This window comes from Ranitomeya imitator, chromosome 4 (assembly GCF_032444005.1).
Source record: "Ranitomeya imitator isolate aRanImi1 chromosome 4, aRanImi1.pri, whole genome shotgun sequence".
Classification (NCBI taxonomy): domain Eukaryota; kingdom Metazoa; phylum Chordata; class Amphibia; order Anura; family Dendrobatidae; genus Ranitomeya; species Ranitomeya imitator.
This window is the reverse complement of record NC_091285.1, coordinates 609228570-609253002: the sequence shown is the minus strand read 5'-3', so window position 1 is coordinate 609253002 and position 24433 is coordinate 609228570.

Here is a 24433-nt window from a genome sequence, read left to right as displayed (position 1 = left end):
CCGCATGCGTCGTTTTGATGATGCGGCGACCAGCGTAGGACGCAGCTTGTAGCAATTTTTTTTCTCTGCATCGTCAAAACGACGCATGCGGAAGCATCCGCATACAGCTGCACGATCTGCGTACCTAATGTTAAAGATAGGTACGCAGGCCGCATGCAGAAGTAGGCGGAGATAGCGGTGGAGGTGCAGCTGAGGGCGTGGCTTCACGGAGGAAGTCCGCAGCCCTCTGCAGATCAGAAAAACGCTAGTGTGAAACTAGACTAAACTAACGAACTACTTAGAAACATTTTAAGCTATTAAATGACACTACTAAAACAATTGTTTAAAATTTTACTGCATGTGTCTAACATCAGAACCTGTCTGCTATTTCTGTTCATTTTTATCGGAGCCCTGAAAATTGCAGAAAAACATGGTAATTGGCAACCCTTTCCATAAGGCATGCCCATAAACGGTGCGACAATGGAGTGTTGGGACGCACTCCATTGATACAGACTATGGTAACACACAGTTTATTTGTACAGTTCCAGGAAGAAATGAGTAACAGCACAATGCAGATTTCAAAGAAAATATGTTCTGCAATCATATTCTATGGAGAATGCAAGTACTTACTCTGTCAGGAGAGCCAACAAGTCATCATTGAGTAGCAGTTTCTGGATGGTCATCAGCCCACATTACATAATAGGTTCAAAATGTTAGCACTATTGTGTTTGCAGTAATTGTATAATATTACCCCACTTAGTAAATAAAGATGTATTAGGGAGTTTTTTAGCCTCACCTATAACAAAAAAAGCTGTTCTAATTTAGCCAGCAGTATTTTTATAGGAAGTAATAAGATGGAACTTAAAGGAGGATATAAAACTATATAGTAAAATTCTGAGCTAAATTACCAGATGATCGCCAATCCTGAATACGATGTTACATTTTATGACTCTTTATTATAATATTATTCATTGCTCATTACATACTAAGTGCTTACAACTTCACTGCCTGGTCTCAGACTACCTGAGGAATCGCTTCTAACGCTCCTTTAACCCTCCTAGCCACATGTTATCCATTATTTCCAAAGAATGACATTGTGATTTAGTGTTGCTATTAAATACTGTATTCTGCTTTAATGTTTGATACATTACACACCCTCAAGAGATTTCCTATAACCCTTGAGTACTTTTGCTTAATAATCCTGCATATATATTGGGATCTAGATCTGTGAGTTTTAGAAGTGAAAAAATATCCTTTGGTTAAGAATTATGATGGAATTGAAGTCTTGGTCTTATATTTTGGATGCCTTTGTAAGCCAAAAATCTGCTGTAAATGGAGAGAAGAATCCACTTCATTTGGCCATTGGTAATAAGTAAGGTGTTGTTGTGTAGGCCGATTATAATAAAGAGTGCATATTAAGTATTCTATTTCAATCTTTAAGGACTATATACAGTGGGGCAAAAAAGTATTTAGTCAGTCAGCAATAGTGCAAGTTCCACCACTTAAAAAGATGAGAGGCGTCTGTAATTTACATCATAGTGTAGGGGTTCCACTCACTCAGCTGCGACGGCTGACACTCAGGAGGCAGGTTCCTTTAAAGTTCACTGGGTTTATTGCTCCATAAACCATATGACAAAACAACAGAAAGCAAATAGCCTTTGGTTCAGGCAAAGAAAAAACAAGTGTCCAGTTCATCCGGCTCAGTCCTGAAGCCGTAACACACTCAGGAGGGTTTCACCTCCACACATATCTCCCATCGATTAGACACCCTTTAGCCACGCTACATACCTCCCCCCTCTGCCTAAAGCCGTGGGGCTTGGCACTTTCTCCCACTAGACAAGGGATTCTTGACAGGGCATCAGCATTACCGTGCAGCTTTCCGGCCCTATGTTCCACATGGAAACAGAAGTCCTGCAGGGCTAAGAACCAACGGGTGACCCTAGCATTTCTACCCTTCGTTTCCCTCATCCACCTAAGTGGGGCATGGTCGGATATCAGTCTAAATTTACGTCCCAGCAAATAGTATCGTAATGTGTCGACTGCCCATTTTATGGCCAAGCACTCCTTTTCAACGACTGAGTAGTTCTTTTCAGACGAGGACAGCTTCCTACTCAGATAGAGAACAGGATGCTCCTCTCCATGTAGTTCTTGGGAAAGGACTGCTCCCACCCCAACATCTGAGGCATCTGTTTGAAGAATAAACTCTTTCTTGAAGTTTGGGGCCATCAGAACGGGTTGCTTACATAAAGCCTCTTTCATTTCTTGGAAGGCTGAATCTGTTTCTTCGGACCACTTAACCATTACTGATTTTGTCCCTTTTAGCAGGTCAGTCAGAGGCGCTGCCATTGTGGCGAAGTTTGGGATGAACCTCCTGTAATATCCCACGATTCCCAGGAAGGCTTTAACTTGCTTCTTGGAAACTGGTTTTGGCCATGTTTGAATTGCCTCCACTTTACTGATTTGGGGTTTTATTTCTCCATGACCCACTATGTATCCAAGGTACTTAGCTTCTTCTTTACCCAATGCACACTTCTTCGGGTTTATTGTAAATCCGGCCTCTCTTATAGCATCAAACACCGCTTGGACTTTCTCCAGATGACTCTCCCAGTCCGGGCTAAAGATGACGATATCATCTAGGTACGCAGCAGCGTATGCCTTGTGGGGTGCAAGGACTCTATCCATAGCCCTTTGGAAGGTGGCCGGAGCTCCCTGTAGGCCAAATGGCATCCGGACATACTGGAAGCACCCATCTGGTGTAGAAAACGCCGTCTTCTCCTTGGCTTCCTGTGCCATGGGGATCTGCCAATACCCCTTCGTCAAATCCAAGGTGGTTATGTACCTGGCGGGCCCAAGCCTTTCGATGAGCTCATCAACGCGGGGCATGGGATATGCGTCGAACTTAGAGACCTCATTCAACTTCCTATAGTCGTTGCAAAATCTCCACTCCCCATCAGGTTTTGGGACCAGGACAATTGGGCTCGACCAACCGCTCTTGGATTCCTCAATGACTCCAAGCTTCAACATACGCTCCACTTCCTTGGAGACTATTTCTCGACGGGCCTCAGGAATTCTATAGGGCTTCACGTTCACGCGCACATGGGGCTCTGTCAGGACCTCATGCTCTATGACCTTCGTGTACCCAGGCAACTCGGAAAACAGGTCCCTGTTTTTCTGGAGTAACTCCCGGCATTGCTGTTTCTGGGACTCCGATAGCGTCTCCGCTATAGTAACCGCTCCAACCTCATCTTCTGGGTTGCTTAACAACGATGGAGTTACTGTCGGCTCTCTATCTTGCCACGGCTTGATAAGGTTGACATGGTATACTTGGAATGGTTTCCGTCTTCCTGGTTGGTGAATTTTATAGTTTACTTCACCAAGTTTCTCGACAACCTCATATGGCCCTTGCCATTTGGCCAAGAACTTGCTTTCCACTGTCGGAACTAACACAAGAACTCGGTCTCCCGGATTGAATTGCCTCACTCTTGCAGACCGGTTGTAGACCCTGGCCTGAGCTTCTTGTGCTTGGAGAAGGTGTTCTTTCACGATAGGCATCACCTTTGCAATCCTCTGCTGCATCAGGGCCACATGCTCAATGACGCTTCTGTGGGGCGTGACTTCGGCTTCCCAGGTTTCCTTGGCTATATCCAGTAGTCCTCGTGGATGTCGGCCATACAGAAGCTCAAACGGTGAGAAACCTGTGGAGGCCTGTGGAACTTCACGAATGGAAAACATCAAATAGGGTAAGAGACAATCCCAGTCTCTACCGTCTTTTTCTATAGCTTTTCTCAGCATGCTCTTCAGTGTCTTGTTAAATCTCTCAACAAGGCCATCTGACTGGGGATGGTACACCGAGGTCCTCAACTGGGAGATCTTCAGGGCTTTGCATAACTCCCTCATCACCTTGCTCATGAAAGGTGTACCCTGGTCAGTCAGGATCTCCTTTGGCAGACCTGTCCGGGAAAAGACATGGACCAACTCGCGGGCTATGCTTTTTGAGGAAGAATTTCTCAAGGGAATGGCCTCAGGATAGCGTGTGGCATAGTCCAGGATGACTAATATATACTGATGGCCCCGAGCTGATTTAACTAAGGGACCGACCAAGTCCATGGCAATTCTCTCGAACGGTACCTCAATAATGGGCAGTGGCACAAGGGGGTTCCGGAAATGAGGAGTAGGAGCAGTTAGCTGACATGTAGGGCAGGACCTGCAATAGTTCACTATTTCCCGGTGACACCCAGGCCAATAGAACCTCTGCACAACCCGTTCCTGCGTTTTTTCCACCCCTAGGTGTCCACCCAAGATGTGTGAATGGGCCATGTCCAACACCTTCCGTCTATATGGACCCGGAACTAGCAACTGCTCTACCAACTCCTCCCTTATTTTCGTGACCCGGTACAACAACTCCCTGCTCATTAGAAAATGGGGAAATCTTGTGTCTGCCCCCGGCTCCTGTACCACCCCGTCAATAACTGTGACATTATTAAAGGCTTCCCTCAGAGTGGGGTCCCTATGTTGGGCAGTCCCAAAATTTTCACCGGATACCTCTAACTCCAGAATGTCAGATGTAGGGGACACTTCCTCCTCATCTCCAGCCAGGACACAAAAAGGAAACCTGTCTGACTCTGGGTGTGGCACCACCCTTCCAGGGTTCACTGGTTCCCTACTCTTGCTAGGGAGCTCAGAACCTTTCCCCCACAAGTCCCAAAACAAACAGAAATCCCGGCCAATAATTATAGGGTGCAACAAGTCCTGAACGACGCCGACTATGTGGGACTCCGTGCCACATGTCGTTTCAATGTTCACACTGGCCACAGGGTAGTCCTTTGCATCCCCATGTATGCACCGCACTCCAACCTTCTTTCCCGGGAGCAGGTGGAGAGGAAAAGTGGCCCTCACCAGGGTCACTAGGCTCCCCGAGTCTAACAGTGCCGTTACTGCTCGACCGTTCACCTTTACGGGACACGCTTGAGGTCCCTCGTTGGGCGGAGAGTTCACACTGCAGGCTGGATACGCATAGTATGAACAACGGCGTCCCATGCTACAGTCCATCTGCTCAGTGGTCTGGGAACATCGGGCAGCTATATGTCCTGGCTTGTGGCACCTCCAACAAATAATATCACCCGTAGGGACCTTGGGCACCACCTCCCCCGCCCTTGGTGACCTTGGACGCGCCACCCCTTTTTGGGACTCAGCTGCCTTCTGGGACCCCCAGTACGGCATGGGCTGCCTCCCGAAGGAGCCTTCCAACCCTTGGTATCTCTCAACCAGTCCGATCAGCTCGTCGGCATTCTGGGGATCACCCTGGGCAACCCAAGACTGTATAGGCCTCGGGAGGGAATGGACAAACCGATCCATCATCACCCGTTCTACCATCTGTGCAGGCGCAGAGGATTCTGGCTGCAGCCATTTCTGGACCAGGTGCAACAGATCAAACATTTGGGAACGAGGTGGTTTGTCCCGGTGATAGCCCCAGGAGTGAACTCGCTGTGCCCTGACAGTCAGTGTCACCCCCAAACGTGCGAGAATCTCGGCTTTCAATTTGTGATACTCTTTGGCATCCTGCAAGGTCAAATCATAGTACGCCTTCTGGGGTTCTCCCGTCAGGTATGGCGCAAGTACCTTTGCCCACTGCTCTGGCGGAAGTTTTTCCCTCTCAGCGACCCTCTCAAACACCGTCAGGAAGGCCTCAACATCATCCCCGGGAGTCATTTTCTGCAATGCGCGTCTTACCGTCTTTCGGACGTGGGTGTCATCAGCCAAACCTGGGGTTGGGGCGCTCGCCTTGCCCTGGATGGCGGTTGCCAGAAGCTGCATCTGCTGCTGGCTCTGTTGTACCTGCTGCATCAACAGCCTGTTGGTCTCTTGCTGCCTTTGCTCCTGCTGGACCAAGTGTTTCAGTAAGTCCTCCATTTTCTCCGGCAATGCTTGCTGGCTTGCAACAGCCTTGACCCAGGACATTCAAAAAATAAACTCACTTCTCCGCTGGGAACGCTGCTCGCATGTCTACCACCAATTGTAGGGGTTCCACTCACTCAGCTGCGACGGCTGACACTCAGGAGGCAGGTTCCTTTAAAGTTCACTGGGTTTATTGCTCCATAAACCATATGACAAAACAACAGAAAGCAAATAGCCTTTGGTTCAGGCAAAGAAAAAACAAGTGTCCAGTTCATCCGGCTCAGTCCTGAAGCCGTAACACACTCAGGAGGGTTTCACCTCCACACATATCTCCCATCGATTAGACACCCTTTAGCCACGCTACAATAGGTAGACCTCAACTATGGGAGACAAACTGAGAAAAAAAAATCCAGAAAATCACATTGTCTGTTTTTTTAACATTTTATTTGCATATTATGGTGGAAAATAAGTATTTGGTCAGAAACAAACAATCAAGATTTCTGGCTCTCACAGACCTGTAACTTCTTCTTTAAGAGTCTCCTCTTTCCTCCACTCATTACCTGTAGTAATGGCACCTGTTTAAACTTGTTATCAGTATAAAAAGACACCTGTGCACACCCTCAAACAGTCTGACTCCAAACTCCACTATGGTGAAGACCAAAGAGCTGTCAAAGGACACCAGAAACAAAATTGTAGCCCTGCACCAGGCTGGGAAGACTGAATCTGCAATAGCCAACCAGCTTGGAGTGAAGAAATCAACAGTGGGAGCAATAATTAGAAAATGGAAGACATACAAGACCACTGATAATCTCCCTCGATCTGGGGCTCCACGCAAAATCCCACCCCGTGGGGTCAGAATGATCACAAGAACGGTGAGCAAAAATCCCAGAACCACGTGGGGGGACCTAGTGAATGAACTGCAGAGAGCTGGGACCAATGTAACAAGGCCTACCATAAGTAACACACTATGCCACCATGAACTCAGATCCTGCAGTGCCAGACGTGTCCCACTGCTTAAGCCAGTACATGTCCGGGCCCGTCTGAAGTTTGCTAGAGAGCATTTGGATGATCCAGAGGAGTTTTGGGAGAATGTTCTATGGTCTGATGAAACCAAACTGGAACTGTTTGGTAGAAACACAACTTGTCGTGTTTGGAGGAAAAAGAATACTGAGTTGCATCCATCAAACACCATACCTACTGTAAAGCATGGTGGTGGAAACATCATGCTTTGGGCTGTTTCTCTGCAAAGGGGCCAGGACGACTGATCCGGGTACATGAAAGAATGAATGGGGCCATGTATCGTGAGATTTTGAGTGCAAACCTCCTTCCATCAGCAAGGGCATTGAAGATGAAACGTGGCTGGGTCTTTCAACATGACAATGATCCAAAGCACACCGCAAGGGCAACGAAGGAGTGGCTTCGTAAGAAGCATTTCAAGGTCCTGGAGTGGCCTAGCCAGTCTCCAGATCTCAACCCTATAGAAAACCTTTGGAGGGAGTTGAAAGTCCGTGTTGCCAAGCGAAAAGCCAAAAACATCACTGCTCTAGAGGAGATCTGCATGGAGGAATGGGCCAACATACCAACAACAGTGTGTGGCAACCTTGTGAAGACTTACAGAAAACGTTTGACCTCTGTCATTGCCAACAAAGGATATATTACAAAGTATTGAGATGAAATTTTGTTTCTGACCAAATAATTATTTTCCACCATAATATGCAAATAAAATGTTAAAAAAACAGACAATGTGATTTTCTGGATTTTTTTTCTTAGTTTGTCTCCCATAGTTGAGGTCTACCTATGATGTAAATTACAGACGCCTCTCATCTTTTTAAGTGGTGGAACTTGCACTATTGCTGACTGACTAAATACTTTTTTGCCCCACTGTATACCTTGAAACTAATGAAATGAATGGAAAAATGAATTCATAGATTTATGGTAATTAAAAATGTCCTACCATTTTGTGTCTACAGCTCCTATGCAGATTGTTTTGTCTCTATGGCTACAGACTACACAAACAAACCCAATGTAATCTGATTATGCAGCCATTCTCACTTTCATCTCGTCCCTTGTTGTATGTTTAAGTAAGGGAGCACCAAACATCTAAGATTTTTAAAAATATGAAATTACCATGACAAACATTTTGCGGTAATAGAAGGAATTGCACCTTCTCAAGTTTAAACTGTGGGCGAGGTTCCAACTAGAGTTGAGCAAGTGTTTTGAACTTCTAATGCACTGACTTTGACTAATTTTCCACCAAAATTTGATTGGTGTTGAATAAATTGGCACTAGAAAGCCTGTAGCTGCTTGTAAAGAACATGTGGGGAGAGGAAAGAGAACCTCGCTGACCAATGAGCTTATATTTTACAGAAGAGAGAGAGTCAACCCCGCTGACTATAAGAGTTTATGCAAGAGGAAGCTATATCACTTCTTTTCTTTCAACTTTCTTTTTATTGATAACAGTGTAAATTACAGAAGAGAAAATGAGGCAGATTACACAAATCACAGTTTAAGATGATAAAACATATTTAGGAAAAGGAGAAACATTCATGAGAAGTCATGTAAATTACATTGAATCAAAATAAAGGGCCCAAAACTTAATCTTTAATCAATGGGCTAACTTGTTAAGTAAGACATAGTGATTCAAGACTAACTCTATTGATGTGTAACTGCGATTTACAGTTAGGAATAGGAGAGAAGGAGAGGGGGAGAGGGAAAAGAGGAGGTGGGAAAAGTATAGAGAGACAATAAGGGAGGGAAGGGGGGTAAAGGTCAAGGAGCGGGTGATGATCCAAAGCGAGTCGGGACTATAGAAAGGACTTCCGGACGGCCATCCCATGTATGTTGTAGCTTGGAAAATAGATAATTAGTTACCAGTGTTTACGGAGGTATTTGAGAAATACTCAGAGCTAGAGCGGTACACGGACCATGGCTTCCAGATATTCCAGAAAGAGGCGAGAGACTCCTGAGTGTTGGCTACTAATTCAGCTGTGTAGTATAATAAATCTATTTTGTCTAGGATTTGTTTTTTTGTGGGGATGTGGGTGGATTTCCACAGGGTGGGGATCAGATATTTTCCGGCCGCTATGATATTACTGGCCATTTTTGACATTGAGGATTCTTTGGGCCAGAGGGGGAAGTTGAGTAGTACAGACTGAGGGTCTAGGGATGGGACTCGGCCTAGTACTGAGGATATAATATCTGCTACTAGTTGCCAATAGCGCATAATTTTTGGGCAAGTCCACCAGACATGTAGGTAAGAGCCTACATCAGTACAACATCTCCAACATGTCTCAGGAGTGGATGGGAGCCACAGGTGCATCTGGGAAGGAGTGCGATACCACCTTGATATCACTTTATAGGAGTTTTCTTGTATCTTCACACATTGAGAGGGTCCATGTGAGTTATTGTAAATAGAGGTGATTTGGTCTTGTGTAAACGAAATATTAAGATCCCGTTCCCAGAGTCCTATAAATGCTCTCTTGGCAACGGCTTTTTCAGCGATTAGAGTTTTGTAGAGTTTAGATAGGACCTTTTTTGGTGGGTTGTGTTGGGCGCAGAGTTGTTCAAAGGGTGTAATGGGGCGGAGTAAATTAAGCTGGTCTTTCTTTTTGTAGCAATAATCCCTTAGTTTTTTATAGTGAAGGAAAGTGATGTTTAAATGGGGGTTAGATGCCTGAAATTCTGGGAAACTCATCATTGAGCCTTCTATGAAGAAGACGTCAATTGGTAACGGTGGTCTGGGCAAGTCCCCATGGGGTGATTTAAGGGGGGTGGGACCAATGACGTCTTGTATTGTCAGAATTGGGGAGATAGGTGGTGTTAGTTTAGGAAATTCGGTTCTCCAGATTTTAAGTACAGCTATAGTTAATTCATTGGAAAGAAGATGGTTTAAATTAGAGTAGTCATGTAGTAGTGCCATGGTTCTTAAGGGAATGGGGGCGAGGTGTTCTTCAATGGGCAGCCAAAGTTTTTCGGTGGGTTTTCTGATCCAATCAACTACTCTAGAGAGCATAGCAGCCTTATAATATTGAAAAATATCAGGGACACCCATACCTCCCTCTGACCTTGGCAAAGCCAATGTGGTAGCATTGATACGAGGACGTTTATTATTCCAGACAAAGTTGATAAAGAAGGAGTTAATTTTGGTCAGATAATGTTTTGGAATGAAGATGGGGAGCATCTGGAAGATATATAAGAATTTAGGTAGTATAATGCTTTTCAGCAGATTTTTTCTCCCCATCCAAGATAGGAAGGGAGCTTTCCAGGAATTGACCGTGGAGGTAGCCTGTTTTAGTAAGGGCATAATATTAAGCTCCATGAGTTCCCCCATCGACCTCCCAATTTTGATACCCAAATTTGTTATGAACTTGGGGGGCCATTTGAAAGGGTAAAGTTTTTTCAATCTATCAACTTCGGGTCTGAGGACGTTAATGCTCAATGCTTCTGATTTTGTAATATTAATTTTGTAGTTGGATAGTTCCCCATAGTGTTCTATTGTACGCATAAAGGCAGGGATACCCCTCCCAGGATCAGACAGCACTACCAGGAGATCATCTGCAAATGCTGCAGATTTGTGATGGAAGCCGCCTACTTGGATCCCTTTGATATCTGCATTACGTTGAATGCTTTGGATTAGAGGCTCCATGGCCAGCACATATAAAATTGGAGAGAGAGGGCATCCCTGCCTCGTACCATTTTGGATATGAAAGGGGTCGGATAATAAGTTGTTAATTCGTAGTCAGGCCGAGGGGGTAGTGTACATCTGGAAAATTGCGTCTACTAATTGGGGGGGGAAGTGAAAAGTGAGGAGAGTTTCACGTAGGAATGACCAGTCCACCCTATCAAAGGCCTTTTCGGCGTCTGTCCCCAATAAGACAAGAGGAGTTTTGTGTATTTTTGCATATTGAATCAGGTGTAGAATTCTTGAGGTGTTGTCCCTCCCCTCCCGGCCTGTCACAAAACCCGTTTGATTAGGTGAGATGAGTTGTGGCAATAGCTCCGCTAGTCTCCTTGCAATAATACTTGCATACATTTTTAGGTCAACGTTAAGCAAGGAAATAGGTCTGTAGCTTCCACAACTTTCTGGGTCCTTCCCCTCTTTATGAAGAAGGGAAATATGGGCTTCTAGTGATTGGGAGGGGAAAGATTTTCCACCCATAACTGCATTGCACACATTTATTAGGTGAGGACCCAAAATGTCGAAGAAAGACTTGTAATATATTTTGGGGAGACCGTCTGGACCTGGAGATTTCCCCTTTGCTCTTCCAGACAGAGTGGACTGTAGTTCAGAAAGGTCAAAGGGTCTGAGCAGGCACTCCTGTTGAGTAGCCGAAAGTTGGGGGAGGTGTAGGGAAGATAAGAAAGCTTGGGTTTTGGTTTGCCTTTGGTTTTTGTCTTCCACTGAGTCGTTTTGACGGAGTTGATAAAGATCTTTAAAAAAGGTCAAAAAGGCATCTGTGATCTGTTTATATTGTTGCGTAGTTTGACCATCAGGAGATTTAATTTTGTGGATAAAGGTTCGAGCTTGGCGTTTTTTGATCAGGGAGATCATGAGTTTGGATGCTTTATCCCCATGAGCAAAAATTTTATTTCTCCAAGAAAGGTAGTATTTGGAAGTGCGAATATTTAGTAGATCTTTTAGAGATTGGCGTTTTTTCGTGAGTTGAGAAAATACATCGCCGATAGCTCTTTCTTATGGCAAGCATCCAAGGCCACAATATCATTATATAAAGCTAGGATTTCTGCATTCTTTTGTCTATTTAAAAACGAAGCAATTGAAATAAATATTCCGCGAATTGTGGCCTTGTGGGCCTCCCATAATAGTGGGAGGTCAATGTCAGGAGTAGAGTTAAGTTTAAAATATTCTTGGAGTGATTCACGGATACGGTTTTTGACGTCTTCACGTTGTAGTAGCGATTCATTGAGCCTCCATGTCCTAGAGTTAGAGTATGATTTATGGAATTCTAGATTAATTAGAACTATAGAGTGATCAGAATGGATAGCGGGAATTATATTCGCATTTATGGTAGAATGGAGAAGGGGTCTAGAAATTAAAATGTAATCCAAGCGGTGATAGGAGTTATGAGGATACGAGTAAAATGTGTAGTCAAAATGTAATCCAAGAGGTGATAAGAGTTATGAGGATACGAGTAAAATGTGTAGTCAGTGTCGGTTGGGTGTAAATAACGCCAAGCGTCGATCAGTTCAAGGGAATGTAAAAGTGGTTTGAGACGGGCTAGGTCTTTTAAAGAGATGGAGCTTTTCTTGTTTGAGGTGTCTAGAGTGGGGTCTAATGCTACGTTGAGGTCACCTCCCAGTATAACTGCTCCTTCTTTGAATGATCTTAATTTAGTTAAGGCTTTGCGTAGCCATTTTAAATGATGTTTATTAGGGGCGTATATGTTGCCTACCGTAACCATATTCCCAGCTATGAGGCCTTTGATAAAGATATACCGACCCTCAGGATCTGAAAGGCATTCCACAAGGAGGAAAGGTATATCTCTAGCGAATGCTATTGATACTCCTCTTGATCCCTTTTGAGGGGATGTGGCGTGGTACCACCTGTCAAAAAAACATTTTTCAAATGCAGGGGTTTTTTCTTTGGTGAAATGGGTCTCTTGTAAGAGTAGAATGTCATATTTGGATTTTTTGAAAGAATTTAAGGTTTGCGCCCTAGGGATTGGGGAGTTCAATCCGTGTACGTTGTGTGAAATAATCTGGAAGGACTTACGATTCACTGCCATGATGTGTGTAGTTTGGAGCAGATCAGGCAAAGGGATGGCTCGTCCCGCGGATCATGAGGAGAGGAGGGATGACTAGAGTTGAGGGTGAATAGGAAGGATAAAAAGTTAGAATCATGAGAACATAAGGAAACAAGATAGTCAGAACATAATAAATGGAGGGAAACAACATTAGATGTTATTAAACTTTTCATAGCTGAGATAGGGGGAGCGGAGAAGGAGGTTAGAGAAGGGAGTCATATATAACAACAACATGTTGGCGTTTTTATACTTCAAAGGTTGCAACAAGAACTTTTCGAAGTTATAATGCTTGCCGACCGAGGGGAGCAGCAAAGAAGACAATAATCTCAGTAAACTCGAGAACAAAAAAATGTGTGGGTTCAAAAAAGAACATATGTAGAAAATAAGAAGATAACAGAGAATTCTTCCTATTTTGATTCTTGTGCTCCTTGCCCCTAGGCTCACTCAGTCTGGATCATGATCTTCGTTTCTTGGTGATGCATTCTTGAAGGAGCGGCGTTTTGAGCAAGCAGATTTTGATGTCGCGGAATCCTGCCAAGGAAGGGGCACAGGCAGAGGCCTCAGTCTGTGGGTTTCATGGACAGTCTCCAAGATAAGCGGTTGATCGAGTTGGATCTCCAGTTCTTTGCAGACATTTTTAATATCAGTCGTAGATTTGACCACGAATTTCCGGTCTTTAGCCGATATAGAGATACCAAAAGGGAATAGCCAGCGGTATGGGTAGTGTCTCTGCTGGAGAACAGAGGTGAGGGGTTTCAGGAGACGTCTCTTATATAGAGTGGAGGCAGAGAGATCCTGAAAAATTTGAATTGGGGTTCCTCCGTGTGTGATAGCCTCCGCCTCTCGGGCTCTTTTAAGCAACAGGTCTTTGGTTCTATAATCGAGAAAGCGGCATAGGACATCTCGTGGGGTTTCATCAGGTTTCGGTTTTGGTCTCAGAGCTCTATGTACTCTTATTAGATCAATCTCGAGAGGATCTGATGGATTGAGAATTGAGCGGAAGATTTCAATGGCGGTAGGGATCAGTGCTTCTGGGAGGATCGATTCTGGAACACCTTTTAGTCTGAGATTATTTCTTCTCTCCCTATTTTCGTGGTCTTCTAGTATGTTATAAATTCGATTTATATGCTCTTCTTGTTGTATATGGCAGCTCAGGGACGAGTTAGTGCTGTGAATTAATTCTGATTGAGAGGTTTCTACCGCTTCTATTCTGTGGCCTAGTTGGTTAAGGTCTTGTTTAATAGTTGAGAGGTCTTTGCCTATAGGATCTAGTGCTTTGCTTAGAATTCTCTTAATAAAAGATCTGGTAACTTGATCTCCTCCACCCTGATCATCTGTATCCCCGTCACTCTCACACTCAGATTCTGTGTGAATCTCCGTGTCTCTCTCGTGCGCTTGGAGAGATTTGGTAGTAATGGCTGGGTTGTTCTGTTTTTTTAGAAATTTCTCCATATCTGCTTGAGGGGTAGAACTAATGGATCTAGAGTTCGATCTTGTTGTTTTTTGTGTGGATTTGACCATTGTAGGTAAATTGCTGCAAGTCAAAGGTAATAGAAAACTCCCAAATCTCCTCCGGCTCCTCTTAGTGGTAGCTACATCTTACGTTATACAAGCAAGAGCGGGGAAAGGTAGAGACTTGTAATAAGGCCCCGACGGAGGGGGGGAGGGGGGGAGGAATCCTTAAAAGATTATAGAGAGATGTATTGCAATAAGATTTGCAGGGGGTTAAGTAGTGTAGTCTCAGGTGGAGGGGTAGGCCGGTACTGATCAGCCGATGGTGCTTATAGTAGAATACGGGGTGCGTCGGTGGCCCCAAAACTGGGGGCTAGTTGGGTGGCACTTTTGGGTGTCAGACATCAGCAGCCACAATGTTCCACAGCCGGTCTCCCCCCGTCGCCCAGATCTGGATGATGTCTGCAGTCTCCCGCTGGTGTCCAGCTCCTAGCCACTCAGTATATAATGACCCACCTCAGAACTCCAGGCGTTCAGTCAAGCCACGTCGCCGTCCGCTCTCCAACGGCGGCCGCGATGCCGCAGCTGCACCAGAAGTCGCAGCAGGCCTCCAGAAGGTGCAGAGCAGGAGCCGTCAGCCGGCGGCCAGGCGACGTCGGTAACAGGAGGGGAGTCGCTCAGGCGATGCTCGCTCACCCGGCCCGCAGGCGAGCGGGTGTTCCTCCGGAGCCGGCTCCCGCACTCCTCAGGCTACACGTGCACCTGCTTTGAAAGTGCCGTCTCGCGGTCCGGTAGCTTGTCCCCGCGTCTCCTCACAAGATGGCCGCGCCGGTCAGCTCCTCTGGTGCCACGCGGCTTCTCCCGACCTCCAGGCAGCTCCGGGCAGGCAGACCTCAGCGGCAGCCATCGGGGACAGGCTATAAGGCAGGTGACCAGGTCGGGCAGTCTCCAGCGGGGACCTCCAGATCCCCAGACCTCTCCCGTCTGCAGGCTTAAGATGGCGGCTAGCTTTCCCGCCGTGTCCTCCTCCAGCTGCTCTCTCCGGGGCAAGATAGTACGGCCAAGTCCTTTGTCCAGGGGTCTTCTCCCTTTGGTTCGGGGACCCAGGGAAGTCTTTTGGACTTAGTAGGAAGCCTTATATTGGGCCTGTTATGCTATTTTGGCTGGATGACAAGCGGGAGCTCTAGTAACACACGACCGCTCTCCAGCTCCGTCAGGCCACGCCCCTCGCTATATCACTTCTGAAGAGTCCCTGCATGATGTGTCATTGGTGCAGGGAGGCTGCCATCTAATGGCTAGATGGGACCATGGGGAACTATTCGCCACCAGAAGAATTATAGGGGGAACAAGTTCAACTGCAAGATCAGGTCAGGTGCCTGGGATGACAGAGTTCTGGGATACAAAAGTAGAAGAGCTTACACATTACTGGAGAAAGAATGAGGACTTCCTTTGACCATAAGCACTCACAATTTACAGGCGAGAAAGAGCTATGACCCCATTGACCATAAGAGCTTACATTGTACAGAAGAGAGAGAGAGGACCCCCTCAACTTCTAATGTAATGAAAGTTGAAAACATCTATCACCCATATATGGGGCAATTCTACAAGGTAGGAGGTTACTATACCTCCTAAAGCATAAATGAAGTATACCTGAAAAAATGTACAGTTGGAAAAATAAGTATTTGATACACTGCCGATTTTGCAAGTTTTCCCACCTACAAAGAATTAAGTGGTCTGCAATTTTTTTTTATCGTAGGTACACTTCAACTGTGAGAGACAGAATGTAAAAAAAATCCAGAAAATCACATTGTATGATTTTTACATAAATAGTTTGCATTTTATTGCATGAAATACAATAGAAATTAATATTTGGTACAGTAACCTTTGTTTGCAATTACAGAGGTCAGACATTTCCTGTAATTCTTGACCAAGTTTGCACACACTGCAGCAGGGATTTTGGACCACTCCTCCACACATATCTTTTCCAGATCTTTCAGGTTTCGGGGCTGTCACTGGGCAACATTGAGTTTCAGCTCCCTCCAAAGATTTTCTATTGGGTTTAAGTCTGGAGACTGGCTAGGCCACTCCAGGACCTTGAAATGCTTCTTACAGAACTACTCCTTAGTTGCCCTGGCTGTGTGTTTCGGGCCATTGTCATGCTAGAAGACCCAGCCATGACCCATCTTCAGGGCTCTTATTGAGGGAAGTAGGCTGTTAGCCAAAATCTCACGATACATGACCCCATCCATCCTCCCTTCAATATGGTGCAGTCGTCCTGTCCCCTTTGCAGAAAAGCACCCCCAAAGTATGATGTTTCTCCCACCATGCTTCTCGGTTGGGACGCTGTTCTTGGGGTTGTACTCAATCTTCTTCTTCTTCCAAACAAGGCAAGTTGATACCAAAAAGTTCAAATAACTTCCCTGCCTCCACTGGATTATCCAGATGCTCATTGGTAAACGGGCCTAGACATGTGCTGACATAAGCAAGCGAACCGTGCGTGCCCTGCAAACTATCCATGATAGCGTAGTGTGTTACTAATGGTAATGTTTGAGACTGTGGTCCCAGCTGTCTTCAGGTAATTGACTAGGTCTTCACGTGTAGTTTTAAGCTGATTTCTGACCTTTCTCAGAATCATCTTTACCCCATGAGGCGAGATCTTGTATGGAGCCCAAGACCGAGGAAGATTGACAGTCATCTTGTGTTTCTTCCATTTTCTAATAATTGCGCCAACATTTGTTGCCTTCTCACCAAGCTGCTTGCCTATTGCCCTGTAGCCCATCTCAGCCTTGTGCAGGTCTACAGTTTTATCCCTGGTGTCCTCAGACAGCTCTTTGGTCTTGGCCATGGTGGAGAGGTTGGGGTGTGATTGAGTGTGTGGAAAGGTGTCTTTTATACAGGTAACGACGAGTTAAAACAGGTGCAATTAATACAGGTAATAAGTCCTAAGCAAAGAAAGAAAATAAAAACTAACAGACCTGTGAGAGCCAGAATTCTTGCTGGTTGGTAGGTGATCAAATACTTATTTCATGCAATAAAATGCAAATTAATTATTTAAAAATCATAAAATGTGATTTTCTGTCTTTTATTTTTAGATTCTTCCTCTCACAGTTGAAGCGTACGATAAAAATTGCAGACTTTCATTCTTTGTAGGTGGGAAAACTTGCAAAATCAGCAGTGCATCAAATTCTTATTTTTCACACTGTATTTGTTTTCTTATACAGAATAAACTTGAATATGTTGGAGATCTTTCATATGTTGGAGATCCTTTCCAGCCTGTAGAGGCTACATAGGAAAATATGTTGCCAATTCGCCATAATTTACAGTGACAAACAAGTCATAATCCAAATATCAATTGACAGAGCAGGTGGAACTGCAAAAAGGGAAGGTGACATCAAAAAGCTGCTGCTATTTGTGTGCTATAAAGGAATGAATAGCAGGAATCTCTTTCTGTGTACTGTGCTGTGTATGGAAGAAATCATAGCAGTGACAGGCAAATTAATAGATTGAGCCTGCCTAGAGAAAAGTGTTAAAACTTGTGATATTGCAGAATACAGGTCATATAACGAGTACATATAGTGGTACTGCTCATGTACACACACAGGCAGGGCTGGCGTTAGGGGTAGGCAAACTAGGCATCTGCCTAGGGCCTCATCTCCCTCAGAAGCCTTCAGCCAGTGGTGTGCTACTAATAGTGGCATACCACGCAGCCGCTAATAGCGGCACACCATGCGGCCGCTAATAGCAGTACACCACGCAGCCACTATGTGGCCCGTGAGTTGTGGTGCACAGCTCTAGTGCTGCCACCCTGCATTCAACTGGATTAGCATCATAGATGCCGATAGAGTTGAAAGCAGTGATGAAGGAGAGAGCATCAGATGATTCACTGACCCGTAGAAGCGCCAGGAGGGCGCGAAACGGCCGTCGTCAGGCCTGCCGCACTCTTTACATCTGTACCCCCGGCCGTGAAGACTTTTATTCTGTAACAATATTTATATTGCATACAGAGCTAGATAGTGGAATAGCTGGTAATTCATTTGTCGGCTTTTGCTAAATCAATGCAGAACCCGACAGGATATGAGTCATGGTTTACATACAGCAAACCATTGCATATCTGTTAGATTTTTATACATCCCTCACTAATAATGTTAGTAGTTTGTGTGTGTACAATTTTGGAGCTGTAGGTGCTAAATTAAAAGATTAATTCATGGAAAAAACTGGCGTGAGCTCCCGTGCAATTTTTTCCGCCAGAGAGGGAAAGCCAGAGATTTTTTCTCGCATAGCACTCGTCCGTATATCTCGCTAGTGTGACTCTGGCCTAACTGGGACTAAGATACCCAGCCCCAGTTACAGGGTAAATTAGATTAAAAATGTATATATTTAAACGCTGAGATGACCTCCCCAAAGGTTTTTTAATGCCCTTATAGGAAACACGGTGTGTGAAATCAATGGAAAAAAAAAATAAAAAAATAAAAACAGAAATAAAAAGTGTAGCATGTACAGTGGGAGTATTGGGAATAAACAGACATTAATAGCAACAGACACATACCTCCCAACTTTTGAAGATGGGAAAGAGCGGCAAATTTTAGGCCACACCTCTGACCACACCCATTCATAATTAGTCACACCCATATCCACGTCCCAACCACACCCATTTAGCACTGATCACAATTGTTTCATATACAATAATTATAAATAAAAAAATATGGCCACACAGTGCCCCATACTGTATAATGGCCACACATGATGCTCCATACTGTATGATGACCACACATGATGCTCCATACTGTATAATGACCGCACTGATGCTCCATACTGTACAATGACTGCACATGATGCTCCATACTGTATATTGGCCGCACATGATGCTCCATACTGTATAATGACTGCACATGATGCTCCATACTGTACATTGGCTGCACATGATGCTCCATACTGTATAATGGCCACGCAGTGCTCCATACTGTATAATGGCCACACAGTGCTCCATACTGTATAATGGCCACACAGTGCTCCATACTGTATAATGGCCACACAGTGCTCCATACTGTATAATGGCCGCACATGATGCTCCATACTGTATAATGACTACACATGATGCTCCATACTGTATAATGACTACACATGATGCTCCATACCGTATGATGACTGCACATGATGCTCCATACTGTATAATGAACACACATGACGCTCCATACTGTATAATGAACACACATGATGCTCCGTACTGTATAATGACCGCACATGATGCTGCATACTGTATAATGACCCCACATGATGCTCAATACTGTATAATGACTGCACATGATGCTCCATACTGTATAATGGCCCCACGTGATGCTCCATGCTATATAATGACTGCACATGATGCTCCATACTGTATGATGACCGCACATGATGCTCCATACTGTATAATGACCGCACATGATGCTGCATACTGTATAATGACCGCACATGATGCTGCATACTGTATAATGACCCCACATGATGCTCAATACTGTATAATGACCGCACATGATGCTCCATACTGTAAAATGGCCCCACGTGATGCTCCATACTATATAATGACCGCACATGATGCTCCATACTGTATGATGACCGCACATGATGCTCCATACTGTATAATGAACACACATGACACTCCATACTGTATAATGACTGCACATGATGCTCCATACTGTATTATGACCGCACATGATGCTCCATACTGTATAATGAACACACATGACTCTCCATACTGTATAATGACTGCACATGATGCTCCATACTGTATAATGACCGCACATGATGCTGCATACTGTATAATGACCCCACATGATGCTCAATACTGTATAATGACCGCACATGATGCTCCATACTGTATAATGGCCCCACGTGATGCTCCATACTGTCTAATGACCGCACGTGATGCTCCATACTGTATAATGACCGCACATGATGCTCCATACTGTATAATGACTGCACATGATGCTCCATACTGTATAATGACTGCACATGATGCTCCATACTGTATAATGACTGCACATGATGCTCCATACTGTATAATGACTGCACATGATGCTCCATACTGTATATTGGCTGCACATGATGCTCCATACTGTATAATGACCACACATGATGCTCCATACTGTATAATGACCGCACATGATGCTCCATACTGTATACTGGCTGCACATGATGCTCCATACTGTATAATGATCCCACATGATGCTTAATACTGTATAATGACCCCCCTCCTGTATGCATGGCTCATATTCCCCCCCCTTCTGTATGCATGGCTCATATTTCCCCCCCCTCCTGTATGCATGGCTCATATTTCCCCCCCTCCTGTATGTATGGCTCATATTTCCCCCCCCCCTCCTGTATGCTTGGCTCATATTTCCCCCTCCTGTATACATGGCTCATTTCTCCACCCCCCCGCGCTCCCCCCGCGCTCCCCCCACGCTCCCATCTTGAATGGCGTGGCTACCGTCCTCCTTCATCCCCCCTACCCTGTCCCCCATCCCCCTGTTCCTCATACTTACCTGTTTCTCACCGCGCGGCCATCCCTCTCGCTCTGTCCCGACTCCCAGCTCAGCACCTTCTTCCTGGGTGAGCGGTCATGTGATACCGCTCATTAAGGTCCATGAATATGCGCATATTCATGACCTTAATGAGCAGTACAATGTGACAGCTCATTCAGGAGCGCTGTAGAAGCTGAGACCATCGCTGGAGCAGGGTGAGTATCGTCTTCAAGGAGGGTGGGTGGGAGGCGGCCGGGGGGGCGGGCGGTTGGGCGGTGGGGCAGGGTCGGTCAGGAGGTGACCCAGCTTTTATAAAAAAATAAAAATAAAACAGCCACAAACCTTGCTCAGGCGTCGCCCCCTGCATTGTCTCCGCACTAGGCACGTAGTGCGGGACAACTAATGTCCCGCCCGGGATTGCGGGGCTGACTGTCAAAATCAGGACAGTCCCACGGGATCCGGGACGGTTGGGAGGTATGCAGACATTGATGCTTCTCTTGTTGTGCTGCCCATGACTACAACTCCCAGCAGACTTTGCTCCTCTTTACATCATGGAAGAGAAGGAGTAGCAGAGGAAGAGACTGATTGGCCGAGCAAGTTGGAGTAGAAGGCAGGAGCTAGCTGTGCACAAGGATGTGTTTGTGCACCTTTGTTACAAACTGCTGAGTGCCTGACATGGGAGAGCAGAGAACAGAGGCACAAAGTGAGTTCGAACAGCCCAGCAGCTCAGTGTTTCAGGGAAGAAGATAATCCTGGAGTTGAACCATGTCTGAAGATCAGCCAGATTACCAAGAGTTGCCCAATCGTCTTCTGATCTATCCCAGAAAGGGATTATGCCCCCACTCCATGTTTTCCTAGGTGCCTGAACGCAGCAGCTCCAAGCTGGAGACCAATGTGATCAGACTGTTGCTCCATTAAGGAGTACATCCTGCTGGGACTTGAGATTCATTAAATAAGAAATCTATAAGAAAACTGTTGTTGAGGAGATATGACTCAGACCTCTGCTTCTACTGCTAAGAAGTTAATGAGAGAACTGTGTCCATGTTGCATTTTTTATGCATTTCTGCCGCAGCGGGTGAGACACGGGTAGACACGGCTGTGTCTACAACATACACTGCTCCACCAATGATCCCCTGGCATGATAACAGGATAACAGCCCGCTGTGAACATATTACAGACACTGGATGTTAGGAGTCGAGTTCCCACCGCTGCACAGGGGGAATTCTCGAGCCATGCAGTGGAGCCTGCTCAGCAGAGACGTCGGTCCCAGCGTCTCACTCAGCCTTATACTGTGCAAAGGGTTACTGCTGCCTTTCCAGGTTCCAAGTCCTGCTTTGCACACACTGAGCATGCCCAAGGGAGGACCTCTCATTGGAGGTCGGGGGTCACACGCTCAGGCCCTGTAGCAGCTCCTATTGGACCTCTTGGAAGGTCCTTGTCAGCTACAGGTATAAAAGGTTTGCATGGCCGCACGGCATTGCGCTAGTATCAAACCAAAGTCTATGAGCTCAGCGCCAGTGTGGTCATGTCTGGATGTGATTAGGGTTTGGCTGAAATTAGCCCCTAGAATACTGGCACCTCCAGTGAGGAATTTGTATGTGTGTATTCAGGGCCTTGGCTGAAATAAGCCGCTAGAATACCGGCACCTCCGGTGAGGAGTTTGCCTGTTTCTCTGACTGCATGACCACAGTTTTGCTCTGTTTGGTAGCTGTGTACCTCTGTGAGGTTAACAGGGCTCAGCATCTTGCTTCTAGCGAATCTGTGGAGTTAACAGAGTTCACTTATACCGCCATATAGCGCCGCCATTTGCCAGCAGCAGGTTCCTCCTCTGCACGGTGGACCCCGGGTTGCGAACACACCTATTAATACATATATATATACTCGGTGCATTCAGCCAACCCTAACACTGGATTGCCAGCCTTAACTGATATCTAAAGCCACTCCAACAAAGGACATATTGCGCCTCATGCACTATTATTTAGCAGTGACACCACTTATCCGATGACCCTTGACACTCCCCTTGAGGGGCATATTTTTTCAATTGTATGTGTGCAGTGATTCTGAGAGAAATAGACTATGCCGGAGTAAAGGAAGAACTGCTGAAATGATTGCCAGCAGGCTGTGTTAAAGGGTTATTCTCAAGTTTCAAAGTTATCATTATCAATAGTATATGGGATAACTCAACCGATTGCTGAGGGTCCAATATCTGGAACCTTCTACCGATCCCTAGAGCCATAAAAGAGCCGTGTACGAATGAAGCAGTAGTTGATCACATGCATAGTAGCTCCAGCAGAGTCTGGCCGCGCTCCACTCTTTTTACTGAGAACACAAACATATTTGACTGAATTAAGTAAAAGTATCTATGGAAAGGAGAGAACTTGGTTGACAGCTTTCTTATGAATATGTCCAGCTGATCCTAGAGTTGCCACATTTCAAAGAAATAAAGTGACAGATTATATTTAGTGAAAAGCCATGCCCTTTTATTATGATGCAATTGACTAAGAGGTTTGACTTTCAGATAGTGGTACAACATTTTATGATAGCCTGTCTATTTGCACTGAAATATTGCCATTAGTTTTGAGTTGTAGAGATTTGACAAAATTTGTAAGGAATAATTTTGGGCCAAGTAATAAATGCTCTTTTACAGAAGGTTTATAAGCAGGTTTGTAGGACCTGATTCATTAAAACGATTATGCCAGAAATATCCCAGCTCCGTCAAAATGGTTGGAGCTGGTGCGCGGCGGGGACGTGGTGCCACAGCTCGCTTAATTCATGATGGGCTGCATTGTTTCTTCTGCCAGAAATATTACCCCGGTAAGATTCAAGACAAGGCACATGGAGGCGCAAGCCATTGTCAGACGCTACTGGTTTATTAAGAGGCTTGCACCTCTTAATTAATGAATTGGCGGAGTGATAAGGCAGATAAATCCCAACTTTACAAAACATATTTCTTTAATATCCAAAATAAAAAGTAAACATAAAAGGCAGTATATTAGAATATTTGCTTAATTACTGCTATGATGCAACTTGAACGCTTGGGATCTATTTGAAATAAAGAGATTTTCTTATAATAAACCACATTTTTGCTAATCCCACAGAGCAGAATTTACGTTGTCAGTGACACACACGCGAGTTTCATTTTTGTTTTCATTATTTTGATGTTTTTAGTGACTAATGCACGGCCCTATGGTATTACATAATCTAGAAATAACAAGCAGTGTTTCATGTCAAGTACATGTGAAATATTTTTTATGGCTTTTAATAACATTCCCTTTTTCCAAGTTGTGCACTGTCATTTCCTCTTTCCCTGTTTAATCACTTAGTTTTATTAATTAAAGCAAAATGACCAATGAAAAAAAATATTTAAAAATGCAATTATGTCACAATTTGTCTCCAGTTGATATAACCAGAAAACATGTTTTGTTTTGTTTTTTACTTTTTTTTTTACCTTATGGATCTACAGTTTTATCCTGACAGTATTTTTCTAAAGATATAGGAACAATGACAAATCTACAAGCTGAAGGGTTTTTCCATTAATGTCCTATGTATTGTAGGAGGATGTCAGGGACAATCATCCTCTTTTTCCTCTGTAATAAAACAGGTGTGATTTTGTGTATTAAAGATGTATCTCTAATTTATAGAATATACGGGCACTAATGTGAACAAATTTATGTTGGTTATATGAGTGATGTAATATGAACAATTATAGAATGTTTTAAAAACTAAAGTTGTGGAACTCATGATGAAAGAAATTAGGATATAGGTATGAGAATAGGATAAAGCAATAGATATCGATATGGAATGGGAAAGTGCCATGGATGGCACAGTAGAATAAGGAAATGAATA